The following is an 18867-nucleotide window of genomic DNA, read 5'->3' as shown; positions in this document are numbered from 1 at the left end:
GCCTTTGGAAAGGGGGAGCACCCAACTAGTACAATACAGAAGCTACACCCTCGATCTGAGCAGAGGCTGGGACCGACACCCTAAGAGTCACAGAAATGGTTTCCCAAGAGGCCTACTGCCTGCCTCCCTGCAAGAGCCCAGACCACTGCGTTCTTTGTTTCTCCTCCTCTGTACCTGTACAGGCCCCCCGGCCCCTTGTACCTTCACTTTGCTCTGGATTCAAGCCTGCTTTACAACTGGCACAAAGTTAAGGAAGCAAGAAAATCCACGGCTTCATCCACAAGGCTGGAGGTAGTTCAGAATAGTTGTGTATGTAGGAAAGGGAGTAGCAAGAGATGAGCTGGGGAAAGGAGCCAGAGCCAGATAGTCACAGCATGTGTACTGCAATGGAATCATAATTGCAGCCACAACCATCCACTGTTCACACTCCCTGTGCAGGGCCAAGACCCTTATTCTACTGGAGCCTCAGGGTGTTGGCTGCTGATAGAGCACAGCTGAGTCCCTCTATGAGCCTGAATTCAACTTAGCAAGGTGACAACAGACACAGTCAATATACAAAAATCAATATATTCTATATGCTAGCAATGAGCAATTGAAAATCACAATATAAAAACAATGCCATATACACTATCATACAAAAGCAAAATATTTAAGAACACAATTTAACACAACGTGTGCAAGATCTATAGCTAAAGTCAATAAAGCATTGTTGAAAGAAACTAAAAAGAACTGAAGTGAAGAGATATGCCACCCCTAGGGATCGGAAGACTCAGGATTCTTAAGACACAAATTATCCTCAAACTAATCTACAGATTCTATGTTTTCCAATCAGAATTCTAGCAGGCATTTTGTAAAAATTGACCACATTGATTCTAAAATGCAGGAGACCACAAATTGCAAAACAATCTTTGTAAAGGAAAAGAATTTTAGGGGCGCCTGGGTGGCTCAGCGGTTGAGCATCAGCCTTTGGCTCAGGGCATAATTCCAGAGTCCTGGGATCGAGTCCCACATCGGGCTCCCTGCATGGAGCCTGCTTCTCCCTCTGCCTGTGTCTCTGCCTCTGTTTCTCTGTGTGTCTCTCATGAATAAATAAACAAAATATTTTTTTAAAAAGTATTTTAAAGATTGGAATGACTTGCATCACCTGTTACCAAGACCTGCTATAAATAGACAGTTTGCAAGACAATGTGATATTGGTATAAGGTCAGATATACAGATCCATGGGTGAGAATAGAGTCCAGAAACAGACCTACACATATTCGATCACTTGATTTTCCCAAAGGCACCAAGGAAAGTCAATGAAGGGAAATGATAGCCTTTCAACAGCTGGTGCTGAAACAAGTGGATGTCCACATAGATAAATATGAATTTTAACCCTTACCTCACACCACATACAAAAGTTAATTCAAAATGTATTATAGGCCCACGCATAAAATATAAACATTCTAGAAGAAAGCATAAGAAAAATTTTGTGACCTTGAGGGAAGGTAAGATTTCTTAGATATAAGGTCATGAAAAGCACAAATCATAATATGAAAACAATTAATGAATTGGGCTTTATCAAACTTGAACACCTTTAATTGCTGAAAGATACCATGGATAAAATGCATATTTTCTCCACAGACTGGGAGAAACTCATGTATATGATGAAGGAATTGTATCCAGAGTATCTTTTGTTTAACTCTGTAGTTCAGTAGTAGTAAGTCAGGCAATACAAGTTAAAATGGGCAAAAGTCATTTCACAAAACAAGATATTTGACCAATGCACACATGAGAAGATGCTCCATATCAAGAGTCATCTGGAAGTGCTAATTAAAACCACATGAACTATCTCTGCACACCCACTACAATGGCTAAAATTTAAAAGACTAATAATACCAAGTATTTCCAACAATGTGGAGCAACTAAAATTCTCAGGCTTTGCAGGTGGGAATATAAAATGAGATGATCACTTTGGAAAAGTTTATTTTTAAGTTTATAAATTTAAAAATACAGATGCAGTGTGATCTAGCAATTCCATCCCAAGATATTTACTCAAGAAAAATGAAAATCTGTCCACACAAAGACTTTTACACACATGTCCATAACAGCTTTATTCACAATATTCAAAAAATTACTAATAGTGGACAAATAGTAATTATGGTAATTAGTAGTAATGACAGTTGATTATTTCAAATCTGAGCTTATAATTTTCACTAAGGGATGCAATCAGCATTTTTCCTTGCAACTCTAATGCATTAGAAAAGCTCAGGTCTCCCCAATTTCTGGTTGGATAAAGAAACTTTTTGAGGACAGGAATTGTGCCTTATTTAGTTTTGCATGCTTAGTACCTAGTGTATTGCCTGGCATATAGGAAATACTGAAAAAATGCTTGTTGGTCATGATATAATTTAGCACAATTATAGGCCCTTTAAAGGACATAATGCTGCTTTAGGGGCACCTGGGTGGCTCAGTCAGTTAAGCGCCCAACTCTTGATGTTGGCTCAGGTCACCGTCTCAGGGTTGTGAGATCAAGCCCTGAGTTGGGCTTGGAGCCTGGCTATGATTCTCTGTCTCCCACTCCCTCTGTCCCCCCAGTCCCTAAAAAAATAAAATCAATCAATCAGTCAATAAAGGGCATAATATTGCTTTAAGTCACAACATTGGTACAATTTGTAACAGACACGTTCCTCCTCCATCCTTAGTTAGAGACTCTACTGGAAGCTCTCAGAAAACACACCTTCCATAGTGGTTGACACCCCACTCTGCAGCATCTCTGGGGAGAGGCCCCGGCTCAGCATGGTGAAGGCAGCCGTTCCTTCCCTTGCTAGGCATAGACTCTGCAGTCATAACTGAGAAGAACACTAAGCACTATAACTCCCAAACGAGGGGGATTCTAATCACATCAGTTCTTTCCTCTGATTTAAGGGAAATTTTACTCCCAGATGTGAGAGCCCCCTGAAACAAGGTAAAAGATAGTGAACCAGGTTCCTAGGTCCCCCAGTCATATCGTTAATGTCAGATATAGAGGGATCCAATAACTAGTTCTACTAGGGTATGATTCTAAGATTAATTCCCAGCCACTATTGGGTCAGTAGACAATATAAAATTAAAGTAGCAATAGGAATTATACTTCACTCTGAATTTACATTGTTTTCAAGCACAGCTAAACTATATAGAGAGAGTTTATATATCAAAAGCACAACACTCCAAACAGCTTCCAGGAAAATAATACACCCCCCCACCCCCGCCAAAAAAAGGAAAGGAATGAAAACCCTAAGCCCCTTTACACATAAACACCAGGACTTTTTCACCCCTTTGTTTCCAATCAAGAAGTAGTTTGGGACGTCAGCGGGTAAACACATTTAATGGTTCTACTCACTGCAGCTAAGAGAGTCTTCCCTTCTTCTTGGAGGCCCTTGTAAAGGCATTGAAATGCCAAAGTTCAAAACATGTTTTAAGATAACATGTATGTTCCAAAACACCCTGGAAAGCTTAGGGGTCATTATTAAAACAGAAATATAAGATAGGCTATGGTTTTCCCAGGGCAATCACTACATTGTTCATTCCTTTTATTTCCTGGTCTCTTTTATCCTAATTGCTGTTCCTTGCCTTTGAGGAGACGGTGGTGCTTGGTAAAAAAAAAAACTCCAAAGGGCCCAGAAGTTCTTCCCTGCAGACTTTGCAAGTTTTAGCCACCGGTTTCTCAAATAATTGTATCTGTTGTAAAAGAAGACACAAACCATCTTAACTTTCTGGAGGTTGTCTGAAGCGTTTCAGGCACAGTTAATGAAAGAAAATTGCTCCGCAAGGAAGATGTATCTGCTGAAATGGGATATAGCAGACTCACCGGTTTATTCCTCTTGGAGCTCTGCCCCTTGTCGTGTGCCTTTGGCCAAATGACAGCATCCCTGAGCTTCGATGTCCTTTTCCATAAAAAATATTGTTAGGATTAAATAATGATCTAAGTAAATTAATGATCTGTACCTGGCACATAATTAACCCTTGGTGAAGGTGTCTATAAGAGGATGAGGGACCTAAACTGGTCAAAGAGTAGGAAAAATGGTGAGGGTGAGAAAATGGATAAAAATAAGAGAAGTCAGAGGAAGCTGAAGAGAAAGAGAAGTAGTGGTGCAGGGGAGGGTGGGGGAGTGTCAAACAAGGACACACGTCCTTAAAGTTTTTTGAAATCAACTGAATGCACATATATCTGTGGCCAGCTCCTCAAGAGAGCACTGGTATAGGGCACCTGGGGGGCACAGTTAAGTCTCCAACCCTTGGTTTCAACTCAGGTCATGATTTCAGGGTCTATGCTCTGTGAAGAGTCTGCTTAAGACTCTCTCTCCTTCTCCCTCTACCTCTCCCCTGCCCTCATGCTTTCTCTGCTTGTCGCTCTCTATACATATCAAGTTTTAAAAAAAATCTTTTAAAAAATAAAAGAGGGCACTGGTACTGGTAGCAGAACTTTATAAATCATCCTTTGCTTTTGTGTTTAATAAATTGACAATGAGTGATGTAACCTTCATACTCCCCTGACCTTATATTCCTTCAGATATTGGAGAATGAAAAAAAAAAAGATATTGGAGAATGATTATTTAATGGACCAGTAGGGGAAAAAACAGCAAATATTAAATATATAGGGCTTCACGTTTGAAAAAGTATTAAATGTCCATTTAATCAAACAACAAAATGCCAGTTGTTTATTTCATTTGCACAGATGTCCTACCAGTTGGACAGTGCTCCTTAAGGGAAAGTTATGTCTCTGTGTCCCCAGTATCTGATACCCATGAACTTTTGATGCAGATTTCTTGAAATGAATAAGCCTAAGATTCCATGAGGCTCAGTACTGAAAAGTAAGAGAAGGTTAAAAATAGGACTCCATCCTCCAGGAATCAGAGGAAGTTCTAGAATTTCTTCCAGAACTCCAGGAATTCCAGGGTTGGAAAGGGCAAGATTGATCCAGACTGGATCAGTCTGGAAAGACTTTGCAGATTGTTCTCAGCATAGATTATCTACAGAAGAATCTTTGTGGGGGGTAGAGGACCCCTGACAGTTTTAGTGGAAAGTACAATTGATTCCTAATACTGACTCTCAAGTGAGGCTCCGGAATGAAGCAGATGTTTAAGGGAGCTTGAAAATCGCTGGTTTAAAAAGTCATAGGATGAGCCAAATAAACCACAAAGGCTTTCTTGTCAGACCAATTCATTTTTCAGAGAGGATCTTAAGATCTAGAACAGTAAAATTATTTCCCAAGGTCACACAGCATATTTAGACCTTAGGAGCTCTCTCTTTGAGTTTTTGCAAATTCAAGTGTTTACTATTCCATGGTGACATTTTGTCTGTCAAGGACACTCCAGTGATCAACTGAGTATCCACCACCCAGGCTCCTCCAGTCAATCAAGGTGCTACCGCCAATGACTTGGTAACTCTACATCTGCTGCTATCTTTCCCAAATCCTTTCTCTCCCTTGGCATTGGCCTCAGCACTTTTGGTTCATCTACGGAAACAATGATAATTATGTTGCCACATTATTCATTTCAGCAGCAACAAATGAAACAGAGGAATGAGCATTACTTCTTTCTCTAAAAAAATAACCTTAATGCTTTGTTTTGTCATCCTTCCCATCTCCCAAATAACAGTGCCCTGACATCCCACTTCTGCCTGCTGGCCTTCCTATCTCTAAACTACGCATGCCCTCTTATCCATGGGTCTTTGTTCCAGCTCTTTCCTTCGCCCACAGCACTCTTCCCTTGCTCCTACCCCATCCCTTCCTTCATCTAGTCAACTATCAAGGCTTCATTTAAAAGCTCCCTCTTAAGCTCTTCAGATTACTCAAAATCATAACAAATGGATCTTGTCTCTAAGGTCCCAGATAGACAGGCTACCCCTATTTCAAGTCTCAATTTCTTGACTTTGATGTTTTTCCTACCACCTTCTAAATTGCAAACCTCCAGAAAGCAAGGATAAGATGCATCCTTTTTTTACTGCTTCGCTAAACATCACAGAGATGTTGAGTATATGTTTGTTAAATGAAGAGATACATGAAACATCTTCTTTGGATATTTCTAAGTATTTAGTACATCTGTGGAACTATGTAAATTATAATCCCTCAATAATTTCACCAGCGAATGGTTTATAGGGCAACCACAGAATCCAACTCAAAAATAAGTTTATTATTACTCTAGGAAATAATACTGGTGAGCTTTTTTAAAAGTAGGAAAATAAATTTTCTAGAAAGGTTAACTAGGCCAACAGAGCAGTTGGATTCAGGTTTTCAGACAAAATGTCCATGATACCATGTGGTGAAGAAGAAGGGTGCAAGAAGATGGTGTTATACAATTGTATAGCTATGGATCCATAGCAATAGGGAGAAAGAGAGGGAGGGAAATGACCATGGAAATCTTTGTTTCAGATTATATAGGTCAACAGTTTGAGAATACTGTTATTCAATATTTTTCTCCCCATTTATTTCCAAATAAAGCCTAAGGAAGCAGAAACCAACAACACAAGGAAGGTGTATGACAGAGCAATATTATTTTTTTAAAAGATTTTATTTATTTATTCATGAGAGACACACACACAGAGAGAGAGAGGCAGAGACACAGGCAGAAGGAGAAGCAGGCTCCATGCAGGGAGCCCGACGTGGTATTCAATCCCGGACTCCAGGATTATGCCCTGGGCCAAAGGCAGGCGCTAAACCACTGAGCGACCCAGGGATCCTCAATATTACTTTTTTTCAAATTTGTGTCTTTATGTATGATTGACAAAGAAAAAATGCACAATGGGCACTTTCCATGGAAACAATTTTTGCAAAGACATGGGTATTAGAGGAAGAACAACGGCATCAAAAATAATCCCAAACACCTACAATCCCTACAAATAATTATCAGCAGAAGTTAAAAAAATGTTCTATCAGAAGTGGAGGTCCCCAAAGTCTACACAGTTGATGAGCACCTAGAGATTTGAGGAGAAGCTAAAGACAAATGTCCTCTCTGAAAAGCCCAGAAGATTACAAATCATTCATTTGACAAATATTTTTTAAGCATTAAGTGAGTGTAAAGCACAAAAAAGATGAATTACAAAAAGATGTTTCCTTAAAGAGCTTATAGCCTAGAAGGGAAAAACCGCCTTTTCACACATCCTGGATTACTACTCGGCAACAGTAGATGAAGCATATACTGCCTCAGAATTCCCCTTTACACTAAAGTCAGATACATACTAGATGACCGCTGGCCCCAAAGCACTTACAATCTAGGTAGGGAGACAAGGAATGTATATGAAACCCTTTGCAAACCATACAAAACATTTATAAGCGAGTATCTTATTCTGGTAGTACAAAAAACAAATGCTCCTTGAATTTTAAGAATGAAGATTTACCTATAGCTTAAGATAATCAGGAGACACTTAGGGGAACAGAGGAAACCCAGAAACTGTGGTAAGTCTTGAAAGATGACTTAGACTCAAGACCCATGGGAAAATGAGGTGAGAGAGTTCCCAGGCAGACAATGCACAGAGAAGACAGCGTGCGGCTGACTGGAGGATAAGAAATCTGTTCATGATTAAGCAAAGAAGCTACAGGACAGGGTGAGGGGAGGGTGTTTTTTGTTTTGGTTTTTTTCTTTTCTTCTTTTTTTTTAGTGTCTGGAATTCTGTTACTCAACTATGTGTTTTCAAGAGGTGTTTGTCAAGCACCTATTGGCATCTGGCAGAATATCGACTCTGCACAAAAAAAAAAAAAAACACTGATCCTTTTAACCCCTGAGGCTAGAATTTGCCACCTCAGAAAAACACCACCAACCCGGACACGTGCTGAGCTTCTCTCCTCCCAGCCAGGGTTTCAAATCTTTTTAACTCCAGGAACCCAGGATTGCATGGACACAATCAAGACAGAGCAGAGGAAAATGTAAAGTGTAAACACTGGCAGAGTAGACGCTGAAATTATGAGCAGTCACATCTCCAGCACGCTTAGAAGTGATTCAGTAAAGCATTTTCCCCTCAACATTTCTCAGTGATTCTATACAGCCTTGAAAATGAGGTCTTACTGCCTCATTTTTCACAATTTCACGATACAGAGAAAAGAAACATTCGACTCTTTTGCAAACTGGAAAAGGAATATGCTTACATTTCTTCGCATTCAACAATAACTTAGAGGTAGCTAATGAGATTTTCCTTCCTTCCCTGTGCTCCCAGAAGTCATCCATCCTCCAGCAGGCAGAGTCTAGCCATGAAAATTTCTACCCAATTTGTGGTTTCTCAGACAGCGAGGAGAGGGATGAAAATGGTTCAGTAATGGGAGTTGCCATAAAATTTGTAATTACAGAATTTGCTACAGTGAACACTATAATGGACTGTTTGTTTATATCAAATATCCATTGACTCTCTGAAGATAAATGATGTATTCTATACCCTGTCTTCCCCGAATATACATGAAGGCATTTTTGCACAATGGTGGTGGTTCTGTTTTTCTACGGTCCACCAGCTGGCTGGCTCCCCCAGGTCCCGCCACTTCACTCAGGAACCACAGGCTGAACATAGTCCAATAGCTAAGCCTAGTGCTGGCCAGTGACACAGTCAATTCCTACTTTCTCATAAGACCTTCAAGATAAGCAGACACCTTATCTATCAGAGAAGCCGAGGGTGTGTCAATAAATAAACCAATCAGTTCTCTATCACCTTAAAATAATCTAACCTTCCTCTGCCTTAGTTTTTGCATTTATAAGGTCAAGTTTTTGCATTTATAAGGCCTTGTTGAATCTCCAAGGCCTGAACCCCCTAACATTCTATGATTCTAAATCAGAAGGAAAATGAGGATTAAGATTAAGCCCTTGCTCAAGTCCTTAGACAAAGCTAGCTCCACAAAGTTTACCCACTCAAGACCCTGCACCGAAACCTTTAATGGGGAATTTCATGAAGGTGGTAGAGGAATTTCCTCTCAAAATCTCTCCCTTCTCCTCTGTCTCCCATAGTCTGTATTCTAGCTATTGGCAGGAAATGTGCTTTGAAGGTTGAAGACCTTTATGAAAAGAGTAAGAATCGCTTCCCTTCTCCTTCCTATTGTTGGCCAACTATTAATTGTCCCCACAGGACAAGAGGTGTTGAGAGGATTAATTAGTTAACCTCTGTGAAGTGCTTTGCAGAGCAGAAATGCTACCCATAGTATTCAGGAGCGTTAATACTCAATCAACTTCACACCAAAGAATAAAAGCCCCAGAATAAGAACACATTTCAAGACTGTGAATAACTGAGAGCAGTAGACAAAAGTGGATGGGGATAGAGTGGGGTGATTCTATTTTGCTCAGTCCGGAAAGCAAGGAAGCCCTACCAAAAAAAGATAAGACACTAATCAAAAAGATTCACAACAAAGACCTTGAAAGTGCACATGCTCTGATAAAGGAAATGGGAAAGGTAAGGAGCCAGGTACCTGAAGCCTACAGATTAGAAACTCCATCCTATGAAGGAAAGATAGCTGGAAGGTCAACTCTCTGGTGGGGGCAGTGTGGAAGAACGACTTTGTGTTCCATTCTCCAAAGCCTTCTGTAAATCCCGCCTTCAAAGAGCAGTCTGCTCCTGCAAACCAGCAATGCTGTAACCAGCAGCAAGAAAGGACGTTTCTACAATAGAGTCATTACTCAAGCCTTAGAAGGAATTCCACACCGCTGGAAAGATCCCAGCCCCATTAAAACCAAGAAACGCGGGCTGGTCCCTTCTGCTAGAAGAGGACATCTTTTCTTCTCAACTCAAAGCTAATGCTTGGGCAAAGTGAAGTAGAGAACTGAAGCATTTATCCTCCCAATGGAGAACAGAAGCAATAAAATACTGACCTTCTTCCTGGAGATTCAGGGGAAAGCCTGGGGCTAGCACTGTTCCTTGGCATGGGAGCTATAGCAACCCTTTTTGCACCCCGTGGATTGTCACACACACCTACTTCCTGAACTAAGGTGCTGGTCAATGCTGCCATTAAATCGGTAGTGGGCAAGGTGTCAGAATCAGCTTTCATGGCAGCCTCTGCTATTCTGGACCTTTGTTGTGCAAAACAGGTTGTAAATCTCTACTTCCTCAATGCATTTCGTCCTGTAGGTATAGATGGTCCACAAAGAGTTCCTAACTAATTAAACGCTGTGTGAATGGGTAATATCTGTCAATCAACTAAAGTTCTTCCACAATGAGACAAAAGAGTCTTTATAGGCACCTAAGATGAGTTTCACAATTAAATGACTATCACCTTTATAAGACGTATATTGTAGGACTGTTGGTATTTGGAGTTGGAAGAAACAGAGCATAAACCCAAGTGCCCCCATCTTGACTCCTACCCTTTAGAACCTTGGAGAAGTTATTTAACCATCCTAAAACAAATGGTTCTCATCTACCAAGTGGAAATTATAATAACATTTACCTCACAGAGTTGTGATTAAATGGAATTAGGCATGGAAAACGTTTAGGCCAGTATCTGCACTCAATAAATGTTCATTTTTGATAGTATTTGGATTTTTAAAACTTATTGTTAATTCTATATGTACGAAGGAAAAAATATTATGAAAATTTAGTTACAATCCCATCCCATGAACACAACTGTTTTTGTTTCCATGTCCTCTTCCAGTTTTTATCCTTAAAAATGCATAGTTTACACATTCATACTTATTCTATGAATATAATTTTTATGTTTTAAATTATAAGTTAAATTATGCCATAAATACTTTCCATCACATTTCAGTCTCTGTAATTATAGTATAAAGAGCTCCACGATGTGCATTAAATTGGCACACCATAGTTAACAAGTTCCTCCATCGGGAAATGGGGATTGTATGATAAAGAGAAATTGCCCGGAAGACATAGATTTCCCATTTTCTCCCTTAAGGCACATTCAAATGCTTTGTCGTCTTTTTGACGAGTGTCCTATCCTCTTGGTTGAGTTTCCCTGCTTTCCAAACTAGGCAAAACTGTCCAAACTCTACCATTAGATCCAACTTCCAACCTTAAAGAAACCATATCACTTCTCTATGCCTGTTCCCTCATTTATAAAATGAGGAAAAACAAAACCACCTCCCCTAGAGCGTCACTGCGTACATGAAAGGAGATAATTCGTGTGAAAAGAATCTGTGAACTGTAAATTAAAATATCCCGTATGTTTAAAAAAAATACAACTATGTGTTTTATGACTTTCTCTTTATTTTTAAAGATTTACATGGTATCATTTCCCAAAGAGAAATTACTGTGTCCAAGAGTAGGTCCACGTTTGTGATTCATGAGACGTATGGCTAAATTGCTTAAATTGAAAACAAATGGATAAAAGTGTACTTAGTCCACTACTCCAGGACTCTCAGCAACCATATCCAAAATACGGAGATGAGTGTGTATACACATAAAGTGTGTATTCACATGTATGTGGATACACCCACATGCGTATGGATATACAAAATATATAAAGGTTTGTTTTGAGGCATTGCCAAGCCCAACACTAAAGCTGGAGATGAAAACAGGAATGCAAATAAAACCTTTCTGTTAAATCAATTCTTATTTGACCAGTACTATTAATATCCATTCGGAGTCATGGCATTAAGGAAAATATGGGAAAACCAGTGTTTGCCAACCACAAAGCCTTTGAATGTGGAGGGAACACATATATACTTACCCTGGAACATGTTCCTCCGCCCCATCTGCAATAACTCTGTACTGGAGGGGAGAGGCACCCACAAGAAAGAAGGGAAAGGAGAAACTTCCAAGGACAGGCTGTGGCGTGGGGTCCCTTAGGATGGAAATGAAGAAAAATGAGCTGTGCCACCCAAGCATATCTGTAGCCAAAAGTCCTGCTAAATGCACCTCTTTCTATACGTTTTCATCTTTTTTAACTCCCCTGCCACACACACACATACACACACACACACACACACACACACACACAGAGTAAAAGCTCTTTAGGAAATGTTCAGTGTCCTCTTGGGGGCCATGTCCTCCCTCCGGGAGGCCAGGTGGGTGGAGTCAGCACATCGCTAGTGCTCAGGTATGTAACGGTGGCTGCAGAATAAGGGCATGCCTTCGTCCACCGAGACACCAGCCCAGGACCAGGTGCGTATACAAAAGGACAAACGTTTGAGGTGGAGTCCTCTTGGTGTTGAGGAGCAGAGCCAGACAGCACCCACATCCACATTAACACTGAGCTCATAAATCCTCGTTTAAATCACTGTATCACATACACACGCTAAATCACAAGGGCAGAACCAACACCAAACTCCATGACCTCGGGCCTACAAAACAACCTTTTCAATCAGGGCCTCACTTCTTTACCTACTTACACCTGATTTTACTCACTTTGTGGAGCTTAGTAGTAGCTTAGGGTGTCCTCCTAATGAAGAGGAAGGTCCATGGATCAGACAAGAAGCATTTTGAATCTCGGCTCTATTTGAGAAACTTCAGGCAACTTCTTTAACTCTCCTGACCCTTGATTTCCACATTTATAAAAGGGGGCTAATTAAAACCTCCCTCCTCAGATGCTCAAAGTCCCCTTAAACAATCAGAGTTGTGTTACTAAACACATTTTCTAAAACCCACGCTTAGAACCCAAGAATGCTGGGCCTGTTTCATATTACCACTTAAAAGATCTGCATGCTCATACATGAATTTGGGCTCTCATTGTTCTTCCCATAAAGTCCCTAATTCAATTTAGTAGCATTGCGGACACAAGGAGTCAAGCTCTGGTCTCAATTACAGAAATACAGCTTTCAAATGGAGAAGGGTGATCTCCTGAACCCTACTTGGGCTCCCAGATGCAACAGCCCAGAACATCATCCCACCATGTTTACAACTAAAAACAGAGAGTCTATGAAGAAATTTCTCTAAGTTGATATTTTGCCAGAGAAGAGCTGCAGGAAAATCTCAAGAAGAGCTTTTATGACCAACTTCATTTCATCCCCCACAGATGATTTCAGTTCAGTGGAGAATTATCAAAATCCTTATTGCCCTACTTCCTTTCTCTTAATTCCAGACATAAGTGAGTACATAACAGAATTCTACAAATAAATATCAAGCTAAGCCTCTGAGATTAATAGTCCATCCTCACAGGTTAATGTCTTTAAACCATGTGCACATTACGGAAAACTCTCCGTCCCCCTCTCTTGGTTCCTCTCCTGTTATTAAAGCTTGTACAAATCTCTCTGTCGAATTGTGTGACTCAAAACTGTGGGGAGAAGGAAAAATTCTGGCCAGTAAGATATGAGAGAAGGCTTTGGGGAAGACATTTGCATTTCCTGAAATGGTTGATGGCAACCCTTTCTGTTTCCTTTCCTCCTTTCTCTTTCTCTCTTCTTCCTCCCTTGAATATAGACATGTTGCCTAGAGCTGCAGCAGCCCTCTTGCAACCATGAGGAATAGTGAGGAAAACTGAAGAGACTCAGCCCTAACATGACAGAGCCACTGAACTAGACTGGGCAACTGCTACCTTTCACCTTCTTGTCATGTAAAAAATAAATAAATCTCCATGTGCTTAAGTCCCTGTATTTGAGTATTCTATTATATTCAACTGGACGAAATCCAAACCAATACACCTGATACCTTTCCTCTCCCTCAAGATGCCTTCAGAGCAGATACTCTCCTTTACAGCTTCTGTCCTCTGAGCATGACAGCAGCCACCTCTCTCAGAAACCTCCAGGTTCCCTGGATCCTTGCCATCTACAAACATGTGACATATAGAACTGTAAACTCACCAGTCAGGAATCTAGGTCTGCTCAAGTTAGATTAGGAAAAAAAGCAGTCAAAGCAGTATCAGGAGCCTATAAAATATGGCATTCTTTGGGTTAAAACATGCATCATCATGTTTTCTTTAAAAAGAAAAACAGAAAGGCAAAGGAGAGAGAATGACAAGTAGTTACAAAAAGACCCCTCAAAACTTCTCTGTATCTTCATAATTAACAGGTGCCATAGCTGAATACAATCATTATTCTTTACAGAGTTGATGGGAAAGCATTTAAGATATATCTTCATAACTGCTTTTATTTATTTCTTTACCAATGTGTGCCACTAGGACACCAGAACTTCCTCTATCTCTTCTCGCTGCTTTTCCTCCCTCTCCTCTTCCTTCCCCAGTCTGGAATAGAAAGCAAAACCTACCCTCTCAAACATCCCCGGCTCCTTTAGGATATTCGTTGGTATTTATCCATCATCAATTCTTATAATTGCCTCCAATCTCTCTTAACAGACACTGTCATGACATATAAGCCTACCTCTTTTGTTGCATGACAGGCCTTCATAGAACCTTTTTTTAAAAATTGTATTTATTTATTAATGAGAAGCACAAAGTGGGAGAGAGAGGCAGAGACACAGGCAGAGGGAGAAGCAGGCTCCACGCAGGGAGCCCCATGTGGGACTCGATCCCAGGTCTCCAGGATCATGCCCGGGGCCGAAGGCAGGCGCTAAACTGCTGAGCCACCCGGGCTGCCCATCATAGAATCTTTTTTAAATGTTGCTAAAAGTCCCATTTCTCTTTAATTCTATTGTTTTTCAATATACAGCTTCATTATGGCCCTGGGAATGCAAATATAGCACAGTCATGGAACCACGGGAGTATTTATGCAAGTTCACCTCCAGGTATACTTTTATCCAGGGTATCTCACTTACATAAAATTCCAAGCTTGATTTATCTGAAATAAAGGAACAAATTTTTTCTACATATAAGTCCATTCTTACTTTTTTTACCAATTAAAAACTGTTAAGAATGCATGAGTCTGAGGGCACCTGGGTGACTCAGTGGGTTAAGTGTCTGCCTTCAGCTCAGGTCAAGATCCTGAGGTCCTAGGATCCAGCCCCAAGTCTGGGCTCCCTGCCCAGCAGGGAGTCTGCTTCACCTCTCCCTCTGCCCCTTCACCCAGTTGTGCTCTCTCTATTGCTCTCTCGCTCTCTCTCTCTCAAATAAATAAATAAAATCTTTAAAAAAATATATGAGTCAGTAGTTGTGATAAAATTCCATGGAACTACACACACACATGCAGAGTAAGTGTAAAAACTAGTAAAAAAATAATAATAATAAGGTTATAGAGTGTACAAATGTCAATTTTCTGGTTTTAATAGTGGTACTATAATTATGTAGAATGTTACCATTGGGAAAATCTAGATGAAAATCTACATAGAACCTCTCTGTACTCTTCTTAGAGTGTCTGTAAGCCTCGATTTCAGAATTAAGGAGTTTATTTGTTTAAATTGTTACATAGTCCAGAGAGCACCTAAGACCACACTAGCTTTCTTGGAATTCCTAGCACATCATTAATTCATACTGAGCTCCATTTTTGTTGTGATGATGTGACTTCCATGAATATCTGTATCTCAGGCCTTCCCATTCGTCCTTACATACTTGGACTTTCAGAAAAATACGAGTTGTTGATTTAACTCTTTTAAATGGTCTCATTGGTTTTAAATTCATTGTTCCGGCCTGTCAAGATCTTCTTGAATCTTGGTCCTGTTACCCAGGAAACTATCTTGACCTTTCTTCTGTCTGAAAATATGAGAATTATGTCTTCTATTTTCATCAAGGCCAAAGGAATCCAGGTTGATATGGACTCATTAATCAGCATTCTTCATGTACATTCACTGAGTCAACTGTAAAGCCACTTTGATATATATCATTCAACATTTATTTCTTCATTTTGTCTACAAAGATACGGGAAACTTTATAAAACATGTGGATGAAATTCTTAAGAGAGTTTTGTGGCATTTCCCAAATCAAGCAATCTAGAAACCCCATTTAGATTTTAAAAACCATGAGCTCAGAAGCCATAAAAGAAAAGAACAATAAATTTAACTACAATTAAAAAAAATCAATGTGACAAAACAAAAAGCCATAAGCAAAGTCAGAGGAATAATCACAAACTAGAAAAACATTTGCAACACATGATGCACAAAGGACAATTTAGTTTCTAAGTATCATTCAAATCAATAATAAAAAGTTAAGCAACATATTAAAAATGGACAAAGGATTTAAGGGGGGGTTCATTAAAAAATATGAATGGCAAATAAGCTTTTGAAATAATGCTAAGCTTTCTAATGAACAAATGCAAATCAAAACACGAGAATATGATGGATTTTTCCCCCCCACTAGATTGGCAATTTTTTTTAAATGCTAAAACCTAGTAGTGTCAATGATGTGGAAAAACAAGCATTCTCGTGTTCTGCTCATGTGAGTACAGAACAACAGAACCATACTGGAGAGTACTTTGCAATTCTAAAATGCATGTACATTTTTACTGAGAACTATGCCTAAAGGAATTTATCTCATGGATACACTTGGAAATTGATACCAAATATGTGTACAGCATTGTTTACTGCACCACTGCTTGCAATAGCAAAACAAATATAAATAATAGCAATGCTCTAAAATACCGATAGAACAGTAGAGGATATGAGGTGCCTGGGTGGCTCTGTCAAGAGCGTCTGATTCTTGATTTCAGCTCAGGTCATGATCTCATTATGTGGGCATCCTGGGATGGAGCCCCTGAGTTGGGCTCTGTGCTCAATGGGGGTCTGCTCGTTCTCTCTCGCTCTCTCTCTCTCCACCTTTTCCTCTGCCCCTCCCCTCGCTCACACATACTTTCTCTCTTTCTCTCTAATAAATAAATAAATCTTTTAAAAAAAAAAGAACGGTAGGGGATCCCTGGGTGGCGCAGCGGTTTGGCGCCTGCCTTTGGCCCAGGGCCCGATCCTGGAGACCCGGGATCGAGTCCCACATCGGGCTCCTGGTGCTTGGAGCCTGCTTCTCCCTCTGCCTGTGTCTCTCTCTGTGTGTGACTATCATAAATAAATAAAAATTAAAAAAAAAAAGAACGGTAAAAGATATGAAGGAAAGGTATTCAATCATTAAAGACAATGGAGTAACTTTATGGATGTGAACATGGTCTCTAAAATATACAATTAATTTATTTGTAAAGGCAAAGTGCAGAACGTGTACTTGAAGAGAGAGAAAACAATCCTTTTATCTGTAAATTTCCTTTTCCAGAAGAATGCAGGGAACTCTAAGAAAGCTCTGATGGATAAGAGATGGAAGCTTAGTTATCTTGCAGTGGGAATATGACCCAACTTTGCTTTCTTCTTTGTATTTTCTGTATTTAAACATAAGGAACGTTCTTTAATGGCAGAAATAAAACTTCCTAGAGTCTATTTGGCATATTTTGATGTTAGTGTATCTCTTTTGGCTCTTGATACTCAAATGTTTTCTTTTTTAAGTGTTCATAACCCAACCACCTAATGAAGCATTCTAGATTTTTGTCAGAGATCAAGGTCAAGTTAACCAAACTATAGTTTTCAGGGTCCATCTAATTCTAGCTTTAAAAAACCAGGAAGACTTGGGAGCCTGGGTGGCTCAGCAGTTGAGCACCTGCCTTTGGCCCAGGGTGTGACCCCGGAGTCCTAGGATCAAGTCCCACATCGGGCCTCCCTGCATGTAGCCTGCTTCTCCCTCTCTCTGTCTCTCTCATGAATAAATTAAAAAAATCTTTAAAAAAAAAAAAACAGGAAAATTTTATTTGCCAAACTATGGGTCTCTATGATTCATTGGAGTACCATCAGCAGTTTTATAAAGTCAGGAATAAGTTTCAATTTCAATATGTTGGAAGAATAATTCTTTTTTTTTTTCTTTATTAAAAGATTTTATTTATTTATTCATGAGAGACACAGGGAGCGAGAGAGGCAGAGACACAGGCAGAGGGAGAAGCAGGCTCCATGCAGGGAGCCCAACTTGGGACTCGATCCCAGGTCTCCAGGATCACACCCTGGGCTGAAGGCTGCACCAAACTGCTGAGCCACCCAGGCTGCCCTGGAAGAATAATTCTAAAACTTTTGGGGTCTCAAATCTTTTTCAGAATCTGATAAAAGCCATGGATTATATTTTCCCTTCAAAACATGTACATTGACAAAAATATTTGTGTCTTATTCCAGAGAGGTCACTGACCCACTGAAGTCCATCTATGGAATCCAGATTATGAATTCCCACACATTAGAATCATTTGGAAGACTTGTTACATCATCTGGGCCCTCGGCTCAGCATGCCAGATTCAGTAGGTCTAGAGTGGACCCCAAAATTTGCAGGTCTAAGACATTTCCAGGCAATTCTGACACTGCTTGTCTAGGAACCAGACTTTGGAACCACTACTTGAGGATATAATCCATCTGGCCCTGGAGATCTGAGTATATTTGAAAAGCATGAGGTATCTTCTTACTACTTTCTCCCTTGGCTTTCACTTCTCTTTAATCATATTTGTCCCTCCCTTTACAATGTGACCACTATTTGCCATGATAGGGCCACACTGGATGTTAATTATTATGTTACCTGGTCCAACACCAGGCCATCACCTTCAATTCTTCTTCAGGCTTTACAAAATATCTCATAAACTGTTCTTATTCTCAGCATTTTTCAGATGCTCCAGTTTATTTTCCTCATCACCATTCCTGACACTTAACTCACACACATTCTTTTGTACTTATCTTTGGTGTGTATTTACCTCCATATTGTATATGTATGGGGGATGTATTTCCATCAGAACTCACCAGAGAACTCCCCACACAGCCTATGTTTATCCTTACTGAGATAGCTTTTTAACTGGAACTGCTGCCCTTTTAGGGTCTCAAAGCCTTGGGCTATTTCCACCTTTCCTCTTAGACTCTCCTTTTCAAAAAGCTAGAGTATGTGCACAGCTTGAGAGTTGCAGGCTTCACAATGATGCTTCTTCCCCTCTCTCTCACTAATGAACCTCCTTCTCTTTGGTGAAAACTGCAGCCAGTCCAGCATTTCCTTCACTGCCTTCTTTCTCTTTTCAGAGATGACACTGTCCTTAATGAGGACCAGCCAAAAACTGGTTGTGGAAAATTTGGGGGAAACGTCTGACAAACATGAATTCCTCATCATGCCTCTGT

General features: G+C 40.1%; 1 long non-coding RNA gene across 1 annotated transcript in view; it reads right to left on the bottom strand.

Moving 5' to 3' along the window:
* The window catches only part of LOC129495583 (uncharacterized), a 41641-nt gene extending 29262 nt beyond the window's left edge, over positions 1-12379 (bottom strand). Inside the window, exons 1-2 of the long non-coding RNA XR_008661556.1 lie at positions 12286-12379; positions 11609-11722 (exon numbers count right to left, since the gene is read on the bottom strand). This is a non-coding gene — a long non-coding RNA (uncharacterized LOC129495583). The remainder of the gene's footprint in view (positions 1-11608; positions 11723-12285) is intronic.
* Between the last annotated feature and the right edge of the window lie 6488 nt (positions 12380-18867).

This window comes from Nyctereutes procyonoides, unplaced genomic scaffold (genome assembly GCF_905146905.1).
Source record: "Nyctereutes procyonoides isolate TBG_1078 unplaced genomic scaffold, NYPRO_anot_genome, whole genome shotgun sequence".
NCBI classification, from domain to species: domain Eukaryota; kingdom Metazoa; phylum Chordata; class Mammalia; order Carnivora; family Canidae; genus Nyctereutes; species Nyctereutes procyonoides.
The sequence above is the reverse complement of the archived record's forward strand: the minus strand, read 5'-3'. Positions and strand labels throughout refer to the sequence as shown.